We start from the raw sequence: 15,157 nt of genomic DNA on the forward strand, positions 1-15,157 counted from the left end.
ACTGAACGCTGTCTCCGTGTCATTCCTTCTTCGCCGACTCCGTCCACACCTTTGGGGACCCCTGGACCCGCTGGGGTCGGACCCCAGCATACGGTCTTTTTTTTTTTTTAGTTTTATTCATTTCAAACGGGCCGTAGTTTGCCCACGGCTGTTCTAGTGAGTATGAATGCTGGAGACATGGGACAGAGCAATTAGCTCCTCTGTGCCTCAGTATTCCCAATTATAAAATGGGTATATCAATTCCCACCTTGCATATTTCATTGGGTGATTCTGAGTATTAATTAGATAATGTAGGTAGAAGCAAGTGGGAATCTCTTACCATATTTGGAAGGTCCTCACAGGACAGGGCAATGACTGTGTCTTTTTTTGGCGTCCTAGTGTCTGTTGTATAGAAAGAACTCAACACAAGTCTCCTGAATGAATAATGCCGCAAGTCCAAGGAGAAACTGCAAAACAGGGAATCCAAACCAGACAGGAAGGGAGGCCACTCCCAGGACCAAGGCCTTAGCTACATCGCCTTCCCCTTTCCAGGTTGGTCTCTGCATATTCTACTCATTCATCAAGACCAGACTCAACACTCAACAATCTCCAGTCTCCAGCAAAATCCATCTGTTATCTCTGGAAATCCAGTTAATTTTTTTTCCTTGGGAAAGACCTCTCAAGTCATGATTGTGATTAAGTGCTTTGGCACATCAGGTTAGGGCAGTGGTCAGCAAACTCATTAGTCAATAGAGCCAAATATCAACAGTACTTCCTCAAAACAGACTCGCCCAGGCTGAAAACCGACTTCTGCGCATGGGCCACGAAGTGTTAATCACACTGTATGCGCGCCCGCACGTGGTATTTTGTGGAAGAGCCACACTCAAGCTAGACTGCCTCCTCCACTGAGGAGCTGCACGCCCTTTGCCAGGTTACTTAGCCTCTCTGTGCCTCAGTTCCTCATTTGTAAGGGGGATGATACCAGACTCCCATGAGGCTTAATGAGGACTCGATTAGTAAGCACATGCCAAGTCCTTAGCATCATGCCTGGCACATTGTAGGCACTCGGGAAATATTAGTCTGCTCTTTTTAATGCTCGGAGGCTGCAGTGAGACCCCCTCAAAGAATAGGAAGATAAATTATCTTTGGAGGGTCCACCTGGATCCCAACAGTTATGCGCAGAATCTGAGAGAAACAGCTTGGCTTTCAAGCCTCTGAGATTTGACCAATTTGATTACATATTTTAATGCATTTAAAGATAAATGATGTCAATCGATTGCAAGGGCACAGTCACCATGAAAACTAAAAAGAAGGAGAAGCACTGAGACAAAGGTGGGCACGTCCATCTGATGCTGTCTTGGTTGGCAGTGGGGCCGGAGTGTTAGTCATCATCTTTTAAGGGTTCTCAGCCTACTATTAAGTCAGACCCTCTCTGGTGGAGATGGCTGCACCATGCAGTCTTAACAATTCCCTTTCACCTTTCACCTGCCTAACTCTTCTCTGTCCTGATTCAGGACCACAGCTGGCGAGTTTCCCTGCCAGATCCATCTACAAGAGGAGAATGGCTTTATGCATCAGTCACGTGACCGGGTTAAGTTGCTCTCTCTGTGTTACTTTAATACTGAAGATCAGTCCAAGGACCATGGCGAGTCATTAAGTGCATAACTGCCGTATAGGAAACCACTTGGAACACAGCTGTCAGCCGTTTTCTTTTCTTTTTTTTGTCAGCCCTTTTCATACTTTAAGCTTCTATGGACAGAAGTCTTTCTCTGCCAGCTGACACATAAAGGAGCAGCTCCAAGCCCGGGAAGGGGCCAGTGTCCAAGGTGCCGTGTACGTCGCCAGCAGGGGCATTGAGCGCCCTGAGCAGGATCCGACCCACCTGGAACCAAAGTCCCCAGGTGGGCTTCCTCCTGGCAGCCAACCTGGCTGCTGAGCCTGGCAGACGCCGTGGGAGACTCAAAGTGCTTCGGACGAGTTGATTTAGGAGGCAGAGCAGGCCATGTTAAGGCTCTGTTTGTTATGAAACAATAGTGACTGAGGCAATGGCTTTGACCTCAGCTGCATCACCAAATAAAAGAATACCTTAGTGACAGGAATGTGAGCTGATTACCTCGAGTGGCTTTCAAAACGCCCTGGATCCTGCAGCCTGAACTAGGTCTCAGCAGCTGAGAAAGAGCCAGATGGGAGTCGGAGGCCTTTTTCTCTTCCCCACACACCCCAGGCCTCTTGTGCTCCAAGCTGTCACCCGAGCTGCCCTTCCAGCACCATGCAATGACAGGAACGCCTTTCTTCCCTGTCGCTGCCAACACCCATCCTCCAAATCTCTACCCAAACAACAGAGCTCAGAGGCACCAGTTCAGTGGTTCTCAACCCTTTCACCACTCAAACCCTGTTATTAGTTCATTTCCTGGGCCCTGAGTTTTGAAAGATTTTTCACTTTCAGATGAACAGCATTTACCAAGTAATAATTACATAATTAACCAAAGACTTACATAATGGCCACGCTGAACTTTTGATTGGCAAATAACCGTGCTGAGTTCATCTCTTTTAGCCCAAAGCAAAAAAAATTGATGTGTTTAGCAGTCAGGGGCAGCCTGATCTCAGATAACTGCAACTTTAGGTAGGGTCTCCTGCAGGAAATAGCCAGAGGAAGCCCAGTGACTAATTTCTAGGCTCTCTGGAGGCCTGAGTGCCCGCTATGGGGAACCATCAATCTAACTGCCCCCAACTCACTTCTCAAATGAATTCATTTATTGGTTACATTGGGACAAGTGGACAGGTAGCTGACATTTATTTCATCTCGACCATGTACAGGACATTGTGTGCAGTCTCATCACAGGTGTGATCTCACTGAGGATTCATATCTCCTTTATGAGATAGCTGGTGCTGTCATCTCATCCCCACTTTACAGATGAGGAAACAGAGATACAGGTAAGTGGCTTTCTCAAGGGCATATAACTAGTAAGTGGCACAGTTAGGACCTGACCCAGGGTTTTCTTGATTTGTTTTAATGGCTTTATTGAGATATAAGTCACATAGAACTCACCTTCTCAGTGTGAACAATCCAAAGATCCTCATTATGTTCTCAGTTGTGCAACCATCACCACACTTTATTTTAGAACATTTTCATCATCTTATAAAGAAACTCCCACTTCCCCCAAATTTCCCTCCTTGTCTTGGGCAACCACTAATCTACTTTCGGTCTCCTAGAATAGACATGACAATTCTGGACATTTTGTAATAATTGACCCAGGTTTTTAGACGTTAGAATCCACATACATCAAATTCTAGCCCAGGAATCAAGGCAGATTACAAATTTACAAAACAGTCATAATCTTATTGACTGTTTCTTATTTTTACTTTGAAAGTTCACAGAGTGCACAAAGGCTACATTCTTCATGTTTGAAGTTCACGAAAATGCAAGTATTCCACACTGGGGTAAAAAAGGGCATGCAATTACTTGGCTGCCAAGTAGCTGAATTTGCACGGCAGTTCTTCCCCTTCTCTATACCACTCTGCCAGGCAATTGCCCAGCCCTTTGAGGAGAGGAGGCCTCTGTTCTTGCCCTTTGTTAGCCTTCTCATCATTTGGCTTTGAGCTGGGTCACCACCGCTGACTTCAGGGCACCTGGTGTATCTCCCTCTGTAGGTTGGGAGGGTCCCAGCCCAGGTGGTGTGATGGCCCCTTCCACCTGAGAAAGTTTTCTGTGGTTTCTGGATCTCCAGTTCTCTTCTCCTTAACCTTCCCTTATCTTCCAATTGCTCTTGGCAACATGATTTATTCTTCTGCCACAGGCGGTGGGTGTTTAACACCCGTGTTTTCCATATAGAATTCCCCTCTTGTCAGCTGCTTCGTCTCTCAGGTTCAGGCTCTGTTTTCCCAGGTGATTAATTGTTCCTGCTAGATTCATCATGTAGTATCTCCAGGGTCTGTTCTGAAAGTGTTTGGCTGGTGCCTTGGGCTTCAGGGAAAATTCTCACATTCTGCAGTCTAGACAGGTCATAACAAACATGAGTAGGCCTCCTTGAAACTGGTATTCTACAAGGAGTCACCACCTCTTTGCTCATATGTTCATTGATTGATTGATTCGTTTATTTTTTTCATTGGCTTGTTCAGAGCATCCTCAGCGTACCAGGCACTGTGGGTGTGTGGGACACAGCCTCACTTGGTAAACAGTGATCTCTCCACCAGCCCTGTTCCTCTTTTGAGATACACATGCACAAGGTTCCAGATATGGTTCTAAACTGGGGTTCATGAAGCTTTAGATAACCATGGGCCTCTTTCTGGAGTGTCGGATTTACTGAATATGTCAGGAGGGAATTTTTGTATTAAGTAAAGGACTGACCTATTATGAGGAAGAATTATAAATGAGAATGGCTTTTAAAGATTTCATGAGATTTCAAAGGTTTTATGAAATTTCAAAGACATTTTGGGGGCTTGGGGGGAACTTCTTTGATTCCATTCCTCTTCCCCCACTACAACACACACACACACACACACACACACACACACACACACACACACATCAGACACACACCCAGACTCACTTCAGGGAGACACTGACAACCTCTTTGCCAGGCACAAGGGCCTCTGGCTCCAGGGGAATGTAGGAACCCCTTGATTTTGCCTCTTATTATTCAATTTGGAAAAGCTGTAGGCAAGTCTACAATATAGTCTTTAAACTGGTGTTTTCCACTGGGTCTGACAGACATCCAGCAGCCATTGCCCACCGATGGACAGCCCACTGATGGACCGCCCACCAATGGACCCAGGTCACCCAATGAACCCCCAAACCTCCACTGGAAGCCAGAGAGGTGAATCCCCTTCGATGTGCCTGGGCTGTAAAAGCTGTTTTGTTCCACAGCACCAGGCTCCTTTCCTAAGTGAAAAGGGAGAAAGATGTTAATTCTAGGATATGCCATTGGTGGCCTGGAGATGACTGACTAGTAATGTGGCTGGCACCATTTATTGACCAATCAGTGCCCACACTCGATTAGTGTTTAAATATTTTGAAAAATAAGGTATAATATTAAGTACTTTTATTTTTTTTAAATATTTTTTATTGATTTCAGAGAGGAATGGAGAGGGAGAGAGAGATAGAAACATCAATGATGAGAGAGAATCATTGACTGGCTGCCTCCTGCATGCTGCTCACTGGGGATCGAGCCCACAACCTGGGTATGTGCCCTGACTGGGAATCAAACCATGATCTCCTGATTCATAGGTCGATGTTCAACCATTGAACCACCTCCACCAGGCAGTAGTTCTTATTTTTAACAATTCACTGTACTACCTGGCCTTAAATGCCTGCCTACCTCTCACGAATGTTTCCAGGCCCCTCTCAGTTTATCAATTTATCTAATTCCAGACATGAATAGGGATGGGGCACCTTTTTTACTCCTGCTGATGGATCAACCATAGTTCAGAACATTGACTAAACTATGAAATTTGGGTGTGTTTCCTAAGCTCTCTATGCCAACTTCTTCACCTGAAATGTGGCCACTAGTTCATACTTCACAGGGTTATCTTGAAATGGCTCAAAATATGTAAGGTACTGAGTGACATACCTGGCACATTGGGAAGTTTCAGTTAATATTCCCTATCCATTCAATAAATATGTATTGAATATATTTATGGTTGAAAACTACTCATCACCAAAGAATACCTTTATTATTGTGTCTCTATGTGCCCCAGTTTAAGAACCGATGCCATAACACGAGAATTAATTCATTAGTAGGATGGGGTTATCTATCTTTAAAGAAAAATCATTTTGGTTTTAGAAAAAGCTTGAGAATCCTTAGTGATTTCTCATTCTCTTTTAGGATTTTCTAGGTTCATTTCTGTCCTTTTGGTATTCTGTTTACTTTATGCTTCTCAAAATATATTTGTGTGTGTGCGCACATGTGTGTGCATGTACTACTTCAAGATATACCACGTTTGCTTAATTTCTTGTACTTGTGAAAAACTTACAGATTATTAATACTCAAAAAGGACTGACCTCCTTGGACTCTAGTGCATCTCACTGGGATACAATTGCAAGGTTCCATCAATGCTAATCTGCTTAGTGACATGAGGGCTCTGGGATCTCATTTATCTAACACAATTTTCTCTTTAACTCTAGAAAGAACGTTAAACCTGCCATTTATATCTTCCATGTCAGTGATTAAAAGGTACAGCATTATTTCTCTTTTGGTTCTAAGACCCACTTGGCAAGTGGATTAATTCACACAGTTAGGCGCAGTACACCTTGGGAGAAAGAAAAAAGGAACAGTGAAATCTCCCTTTCTCCTGCATTGTTGGCTCTTATTTTATTTTTTGTCATTTGGGTCCATCTTTATTAATGGGAGCCTCTGTCTTTGTTTCCAGCTACTCTCTATCGCTCCTAAGAGGTTAAGGGATTTAAAATCAAACTCCCTCCTTTGTATTTAGAGGTCACCTGAGCCATCATTGTATCTGAATTTGAATATCTCTTTCATAAAAGGGTTCATAAGAGAAGCTTGATCAAGACTGACTAGCTCAATGACTATGGAACCCATTGCTCTGCATTTGAGCTTTCTTTTAGCTTGATTCTGATACACACATTTGATTCTTTAGGTTTCAGGCTTAGAGTTTCAAGTTTCTTTTTAAAGGGAATGGGAGCCGATATGACTTCAGGGAATTATTTTCCTTAATCATAGAATAGATGACATCACTTCCTTTGTGATTATTTTTATACACTTCTGCCAGCTCAGCCTTACAATCCGGATACAAATGACAGGATGCTGGAGATGGAAGGAGATTAAAGATAATCTAGACTCAACCTCTCACTTTACAGATAAGGAAACTATGAGAAGTGAGGTGATTTGGTCAGAGTCACCAAGTTACAACTGATTATATTTTCTGTAATTATTTGATTAAATCCATCCTTCTGAGCCATTGTGTTATAAATTGGGAGAAAGAGCAGGGAATAGGAGGAAGTTTGCGATATCAAAGTCAATGACAGAAAGTGAACTGGGTCATTGTGCAGGTGATGTTCAAACGGGGAACCAGAGGTTATCAAAATAGTCAAAACCAAACATGGGGTGCAAACAGGAGACACAGGTGAGAAGTCAAAGCAGGGAGTTTGATTCTAAATCCCTTAACCCTCTTAGGATTCGAATTCATGAAGAGCTGGTCAAGTGCCAAGAAGCAGAATTGTGAAAAGAACTTGAAATCTATGAGCTGATGGTTGCCAAAGGGGTGGGGGTGGGGGTAGGAATAAATACAGTGTGAGGTGAAGCAAAGCAGCACTTAGAAGTTTCTATCTAAAATACCAACATAGCCCAGACTGGTGTGTTTCAGTGGTTGAGCATCAACCTAAGAACTGGAGGCCATGGCTCAATCTCCATTCCCCCCACCCCGGGGATGTGAAAGAGGCAGCCAATCAATGATTCTCTATCATCACTGATGTTTCTATCTCTCTCCCTCTCTCTGAAATCAATAAAAAAAATATATATTTAAAATACCAACATAAGCAAAAAGAGAAGCTAATCAAATTTAACAGAGTATAAAAACAATACTATATCATTACAAATGATATATTCAATAATGCAAGGTATTAACATTAGAAAGTTAAATTTATTTTAACATTACTAGTCAAATAGAGGGAAGTCATGCAATAATTTTAATAGGTGCAAAAAATGTTATCCAATTATTATAAGCACTTAGTAACCTAGAAGTAGAAAGAAATGATTTAATTTAGTAAAGGGTATTTGCAAACAGAACATACCAAAACATAACAAACCAACCACAAAGAAAGGAAATAGAGGAAGCATCATTTATATTAATGAAACATTAAAAGCATTCTTTGTGAGAAATAAAAAGAGTACAGAGAGTAGACTTGTCGAAGTACAGCAGGGTCATTGCCTCTGCTTTTCACCAAGTTTCCTAGGTGATTCTTATTCATACTCACTTCTGCCTCAACTAAAAGGGGGTTGGGACCAGAACTACCAGCTCTGACCAGAAAGCCCACAAGTCAAAGTCCAATTTTGCTTGTTTGGTTTGACAAATGTGTCTAGAGACAGGGAGGCTCACTCAATCAGCTTGGGCTCGCAGGTGTCTAAGTAAATTGATGGCCTGGGAAGATTGAGGAAGGCACACAAAGGGAGCAGTAAAAGTACATTAGCTGTTGAACAGGCTTACTTAGACAGAGAACTGATGGGGGCCAGAGGGAAGGGGAGGGGAGGAGTCTTGGGGTGAAATAGGTGATGGGATTAAGAAGTACTAATTGATAGTTACAAAATAATAGGCTTGGGGAGATACGATAGAGGACAGGGAATTTAGTACCAATATTGTAATAAATATCTATGGTGCCTTGGGCATTGAATTATCAGAAGGAACACTGTAATATCTATCTGCTGTACTGTATACATCTGAAACTAATACAAAATAGTGTTGAATGCAAACTGTAATTTTAAAAAAGTAGCTATTCAAAATAAAATAAAACAAAACAAAACAAACACATCTGAAAACCTCTTTATTCTGCTTTCATACTTGATTGACAATTTGACTGGATGTAAAATTCTAGGTTGAAATTTATTTTGTTTTGTATTTTAAAGTTGTTGCTCCATTGTTACCTGGCTGCTGAAAAGACCAGAATGCCATTCTGATTCTCATTCTGTTATGATTTGTTCCCCTAGAAGCTTTTATTCCTGATGTTCCTCATTATCACATTTTGGGAGGTCTTTTTCATTTGTTTGCTGATCATCCAGTGGGCTTTTGACAGTGAAGTGTGCTGACACCAGGGTCAGATGGTCCAGATTCAAAGTCTGGCTCCCTCCTTAGCAGCTATGGCATTGGTTAAGTTACTAACCCGTCCCTGAAGGTATCTTTGCCTGTAAAATCATGAGAAATCTCATGAAAAAGCTGATTCTAAAAGCTTCTAGGGGAACAAATCATAACAGAATGAGAATCCAAATGGCATTATGGTCTTTTCAGCAGCCAGGTAACAATGGAGCAACAACTTTAAAATACAAAATAAAATAAACTTCAACCTAGAATTTTACATCCAGTCAAATTGTCAATCAAGTATGAAAGCAGAATAAAGAGGTTTTCAGATGTGTTTGTTTTGTTTGTTTTGTTTAAATAACTAAATGTAGCATGTAGAACAGTGTCTGGCACAGGGTGGCAGCTCGGTACAAGCTTTTGCTATAATGACATAGTCATCGTCAGCGTTCAAGTCTGTGCACTCAGCATAATGAAGGATGCTGTGCTCACGTAAGTATGTATCTCCCCCAGTGGTCTGGCTTCTCTCACAGACGGCCCTCCAGGAAGATCACCTGGCACCAGCTAACAGGCTCATTGCCCGGAGGGGAGGTTTCCATCACTGTTGAGTTCTGTCTCTGTCACCACCTACGTGGCTGGGCAGGCTCTCAGTGGCAGCTGCTCCAATCCTTCCTGTCACTCACAGGCCTGCTTCAGTAGGACCCTGGCTCATATCTCATGTTACTTATCTTTCGCCTCCTGTCCTAGGGATTCCCTGTTCACACTGATGCATGAGCCTCTGGGGTCTACTCAGCACCCATATATGCCTGCTGCCTCTCAAGCAGGGCCTGAGATCCTGCCAGCAGACATGCAAACATAGGAGTCTGCTGGCTTTTGTCACTCATCTGGACACCGTGCTTCTGCGATGAGATCTGGCTTCCTTGGTGGGCTCTGGAAGGGCCAGGGGAGCCACCAAGGAGTCTGTGTATGTGTGTGTGTGTGGGGGGGGGAGGGTAAAGGGAGGGGAGTAAGGGTTAAAATCTAATGGGCAAGTTTGACTAATGGAAATGGGAGCCAGGCGATCAATGTTCCTATTTCCTCCTAGTTGGGTTGAGAGGCTGAAAAGCAATCAGCTGCATTTGTGAGAATCCATGGCCAGCCTGAGAGCACCCTCTCTTCTATTTATTCTCCCTCATTTCTCCCTTCCTCTCTCTTTGCCCTCATCCCTGCTGTCCTGGGATTTTCCTCCTAATAAAGGGTTAGCAAATAAACCTGTGCCTTTGGCTCAGTTTCATAGGGAATCTAGATGAAAACATTAAGTTCAAGAGTTTGGGCTCTGGAGCTGAACTCTGGGATTGATCCTGGTCCTGGCCCTGCTGGCCCCAGGGCACTGGGCAAGTTACCTAACCTCTACCGCTCTGTGCTCCACTTTATTCTCCAGTAAAATGGGGGTAATCATAGTTGCTACCTCAGGGTTATTGCCACCTGATAAATGTTAGCTGTTATCAGTTCTGTAAGGATCTTTTTTTAAATATATAGTTTCCTTCCCTCTGTTTTCTGAAAAGGCCATTAGGTGATATATTGGTCCTCCTGAACTGATTCTCTATGTCTTTCATATTTCCCCATCTTTGTGTTTTTGTTCTAGTTTATGAGGTACCTTCTTCTTTACATTCTAAGCCTCAATCGAGTTTTTATTCTGTATCATGCTTTACATTTCCAGTTATTTTGTTTTGTATTTGTTTCATTTTATCACATTCCATTTATTTTGGGGGGGAGAGTATATAATATCTTCTCAAATATTTAAGGGTACTAATTAGAAGCTAATTTTTTTAACCTATATTCGACCTTATTGCCTATTCATCTAGTTTCTTTTTTCTTTCTTTCTTTTTCTTTTTTCTGCTTATTTTGGTTTCTTTGAGGGGAGAGAGAGACTTTGCAGGGAGGAGGGAACGTTCCTCCAGTGGTTGACGATGCTTGATAGTCTGTTTGTAGTTAAGATTATGGCATCAATAAGTGGGTGGGAAGTTCTGGAAGTTATATTTGTGTCCTGGGGCAGGGGGAGGGTGACATGTGGGGGTTCTTCCTCTGGGGCTGGGGCTGGGGCTGGGCCCTGTCTGTGTCCAGGGCAGAGGAAGGTGCCTGGGCTCCAGTCAGTCCATTTGCAGACTTCCATTCCTCCTGCTCCACTTTCAGCCCAGAGGACTTTCTTCTGTCCTCTGTTGTACCTGGAGTTTTGAAGTCTGATGCCTCTCCCTTTCAGTTTCTACGAACAACCCTCTGATCTCTTGGCCCAGGGACATCCCATCAGCCACTAGTGAGGGCTGTCAATTTCCACTTTTCAATGACAAACCCAATTCCTTTTATTTTTTAATATATATTTTTTTATTTATTTCAAAGAGGAAGGGAGAGGGAGAGAGAGATAGAAATATCAATGATGAGAGAGAATCAATGATCGGCTGCCTCCTGCATGCCCCACATTAGGGATGGAGCCCACAACCTGGGCATGTGCCCTGCCCGGGAATTGAACCGTGAGCTCCTGGTGCATAGGTTGACGCTCAGCCACTGAGTCACACCAGCTGGGCCCACTTCCTTCCTTTGGCACGCCTGGCTTCTCTGAACTTAGGCACCCGAAATCTCTGTGAGCTTTCCACTGAGAGCTGTTACCTCTCCTCCACCCACCTGCTCTCACCTTCCAGAAATCTGCTGCCGTCTGTTTCCTGTATTCCCTCCTGTTCTTTCATCCTCCTGGGTTTATAGCTCCCCCAACCTGACCCCCACTCCCCTTTGCTTTCATTTGAGTAGGTCTTTCATCAGAAGAATTCTGTCTGCCTCTTTCTAAAGGCTGGTCTTCCACAAACAAAAGGAAACATTATATGTCCCATCACGGCCAATAAAACAGTTTTCAGTGCCTGATTGTTCACTCCAGCAGGAAAAGGCAAGCTGGAAAGCTTTGAAGCTTTTTGGAGGGGTTCCTGGGAGCCTCGGCTGTGGAATCCGGCCTTTCTTCCCCACACTCCTGGGCTCCCTCCCTGTTTGAGCTCCTCGCTTCTCTGGGGTATTGCCAACTTCCTGCTCCTTTGCCTTAGTGACAACAGCACTCCTCTCCCCTCCCACAGTCCTTTCCGTTTTGTTCCCAGGTGTAGGGTTACCAGATTCAGCAAATAAAAACACAAGACGACCAGTTAAATGTGAACTCAGATGAACAATGGATAGGTCTTTTAGTGTAAGTCCGTCCTAGACCAGTGATGGCGAACCTTTTGAGCTCGGCGTGTCAGCAGTTTGAAAAACCCTAACTTAACTCTGGTGCCGTGTCACATATAGAAATTTTTTGATATTTGCAACCAGAGTAAAACAAAGACTTATATTTTTGATATTTATTTTATATATTTAAATGCCATTTAACAAAGAAAAATCAACCAAAAACAATGAGTTCGCATGTCACCTCTGACACGCATGTCATAGGTTCGTCATCACTGTCCTAGACAATATTTGGGACATTACTTATACCAGCATGTTTTCATTGTTTATTGGATATTTAAATGTCAGGGTGTGCTGTATTTTATCCGGAAACTCTATCCAGGTGGCCTCTCTTTTATTCTCCGCAGATCAAGGTAGGCCTCAGTCAGTGGTACAAAAGGGCTTTGTCTTCACACCATTTCTTCTCTTAAAGGGACCTACAGCTATTTACATAGTATGTGGCCAGCTACACCCCTGCAATGTAAATTAGAGCCCGCTTATTCATTGTTAAGTTAGGGACTCAACCATATTTCTCAGTTGTCTTTAGTGCCCCAGCCTCAGATCCAATAAAAAAAGTGTTGTTCTAATAGTGTTTGTGCCATTGTGTGGCTGCCTTTGTTCCTTGTCTGTACCCACTCCGGGCCTCCGGGCGAGACAGCCCTACCATCCTGCTGTGATATTGTCTCCATGCCCAACATCTTTATTCATGGAGTAATTCTTGCCAGATCTTGGTTATATTTTTTTGTTTGTGTGTGTGCGTGTGTGTGTGTGTGTGTGTGTGTATTAATTTATATAAATATATTATTTCAGAGAGGAAATGAGAGGGAGAGAGAGATGGAAACATCAATGATGAGAATCATCAATCAGCTGCCTCCTGCATGTCCCCCACTGGAGATCAAGCCCGCAACCCAGGCATGTGCCCTGACCAGGAATTGAACGGTGATCTCTTAGTTCCTAGGTCGATGCTCCACCACTGAGCCAAGCCCGCTGGGCCAGATCTCGGTTTTTAAGAACATTACCACATCCCATTAGTTTCTTTATTAATGTGCACTGGCAGGTGACAGGTGTATGGAGCAGGGCTTGTTGGCACTGTGTGCCCGAGAACATGGACTTGAGAAAGATCACTTCTCCTAAAGAAAAGCTCAGTTAGGAGTGAACTGATCCCATAAAAGAACACAGAAAACAAATATAAAGAATATAAACTGCTCAAGAAAGCAATTCACAGGATAACATTACCATTTCCATCCAATCACTGTGGAGTTGTCCTTTCTGGGCTCATTTCCTTTCGGGTATTCTTATTTTCGAGCTCTAAGCCTGTCCTTTGATTTCGCTCCTGACTCTGGGAGGAACTCTCCTGGCTACATTCCCGAGGAGGCGCAAGGGGGTCAGCTATTAACAGCTGGGCTAAATATATCCTCCCCGGAGCCTTCCCCCCAAGCCTGCATCCTCTCCCAGCGGTGCGGATTTCCTTCCTGCTTCCTTTCCACCCTCAGGGCAGCCACCTGGAGGCCCCGGCCACAAGGGTCAGCCTCAGAGGTTGGCGGGATGAGCTGAGAGACTTCTTCCAGGCCCAGTCTATTTACCTGACAGGTTGGCCCACTGCTCTGCGTGGCCCCTTCACCAGCACACACATTTGTACACAGCTGTACATCCTTTGTATTTTGCCTCCATGCAAAACACAAAGCACCCCCGTCACCGAGCAGCAGAGCCTCATGCTAAACAAGGGTTTCTCTAAATGGAATTTGTGTTCTTCAGCAAATGGCAGGGCACTTCCCCTTCCCACCCCGACCCCCACCCCGCCCAATGACAAGAAATAAACGTTTTGGAGCAGAGAGTCTGAAATGAGAAGCTATATTTTTTCCCCCCGGGTGTGGAACTTTCTGTGCTAAAACCAGGATGGTCTTGGGCAAATCAGGATAGCTGGTCACCTTCTGTCGCCTTCCCCACGGCCGCCCTGCAAATTCCCTTTAGCTTTCTTACATGAGCTGAGAGGAGAGATGGGGAGAGAGCTCATCAAAACTGTACTTGGGAAGCTTTTTGCCAAACACAACCCAGAGATTTGGGGAAATTTCACCTTCAAGCAGCATAAGGAGCAGCCAGTAATTTTCTTTGAAGGCATCTGTGAGAAAGGAACCTTAAGAGACTGAAGGGAAAGGTGTAATAATACTTCTCATTTGTAAAACCCCTCTAAAGAGCTATTTAAAATGTTTATAGCTTGCTTGCATTTTGCTATTCCAGTACATGTTTCTATTACGTAAGAAACAGTAAAATCTGTGATTGTAAATCTCTAGAGCAGCGGTTCTCAACCTGTGGGTCGCGACCCCTTTGGGGTCGAACGACCCTTTCATGGGGGTCGCCTAAGACCATCCGAAAACACATATATAATTACTTATTGTTTTTGTGATTAATCACTATGCTTTAATTATGTTCAATTTGTAACAATGAAATTGGGGGTCACCACAACATGAGGAACTGTATTAAAGGGTCGCGGCATTAGGAAGGTTGGGGACCACTGCTCTAGAGTTTGAACCTGGAACACAAGCTAATTTTAGCAAATCCTCCACCTAGTCCTTCAGGCTTCACAACCCATGGCACTCTGCCTCCACCTGGTGGCAGTGTACAGAAACTGAGTCCTGACCATCCACCCACACCCGTGTATGTGTGTGTGTGTGTGTGTGTGTGTGTGTGTGCGCGCGCTGAGAGCCTCCCTTTGGGGAACTGAATGTTAAGAACCAAATATAAAGATGCCAACTTGTCTCATATGATACTGTTGTCCTTATAGGAAATGCAGAGTCAATTTGGAGCAAAGACTATGTCTTGAAATTTGTTTTACACCTCGTCCTGTGAATTACTATGAGCCCTTGAAACTTTACAAAATAACCGATTACCTTAATCTCTTAGAGAATATTGTAAGCAGACACTGTGAAGTGCATAATTTGTGAAAAAAGTCATTAGTGTGTAGATCTTGTTAGATTATAATAATCAAATAAAACTTGTAAGAAATACCATATTTGCCGGCGTATAAGACGATTTTTTGGCCCTGAAAAATATGCCTCCAAGTGGGGGGTCGTCTTATACGCCAGGTACACTTCAGATAGACTGCCCATAGTGCTTGCCCCGTGCCATAGTGGCCTCCCGATGCCCGCCCACTTCATTCCACATACCGTTCAGGCATCAGCAGCGCTGCTGGGTGTATGCTCGGCTGTTATGCGATTTT

General features: G+C 43.7%; 1 long non-coding RNA gene across 1 annotated transcript in view; it reads left to right on the forward strand.

Moving 5' to 3' along the window:
* Positions 1-2,574: 2,574 nt before the first annotated feature.
* LOC107183309 overlaps positions 2,575-15,157 on the forward strand; it is a 24,887-nt gene continuing 12,304 nt past the window's right edge. The window contains exons 1-2 of the long non-coding RNA XR_001514091.1: positions 2,575-2,602; positions 2,797-2,913. This is a non-coding gene — a long non-coding RNA (uncharacterized LOC107183309). The remainder of the gene's footprint in view (positions 2,603-2,796; positions 2,914-15,157) is intronic.

Source organism: Myotis davidii, unplaced genomic scaffold (genome assembly GCF_000327345.1).
Source record: "Myotis davidii unplaced genomic scaffold, ASM32734v1 scaffold441, whole genome shotgun sequence".
In the NCBI taxonomy this organism is placed as follows: Eukaryota; Metazoa; Chordata; class Mammalia; order Chiroptera; family Vespertilionidae; genus Myotis; species Myotis davidii.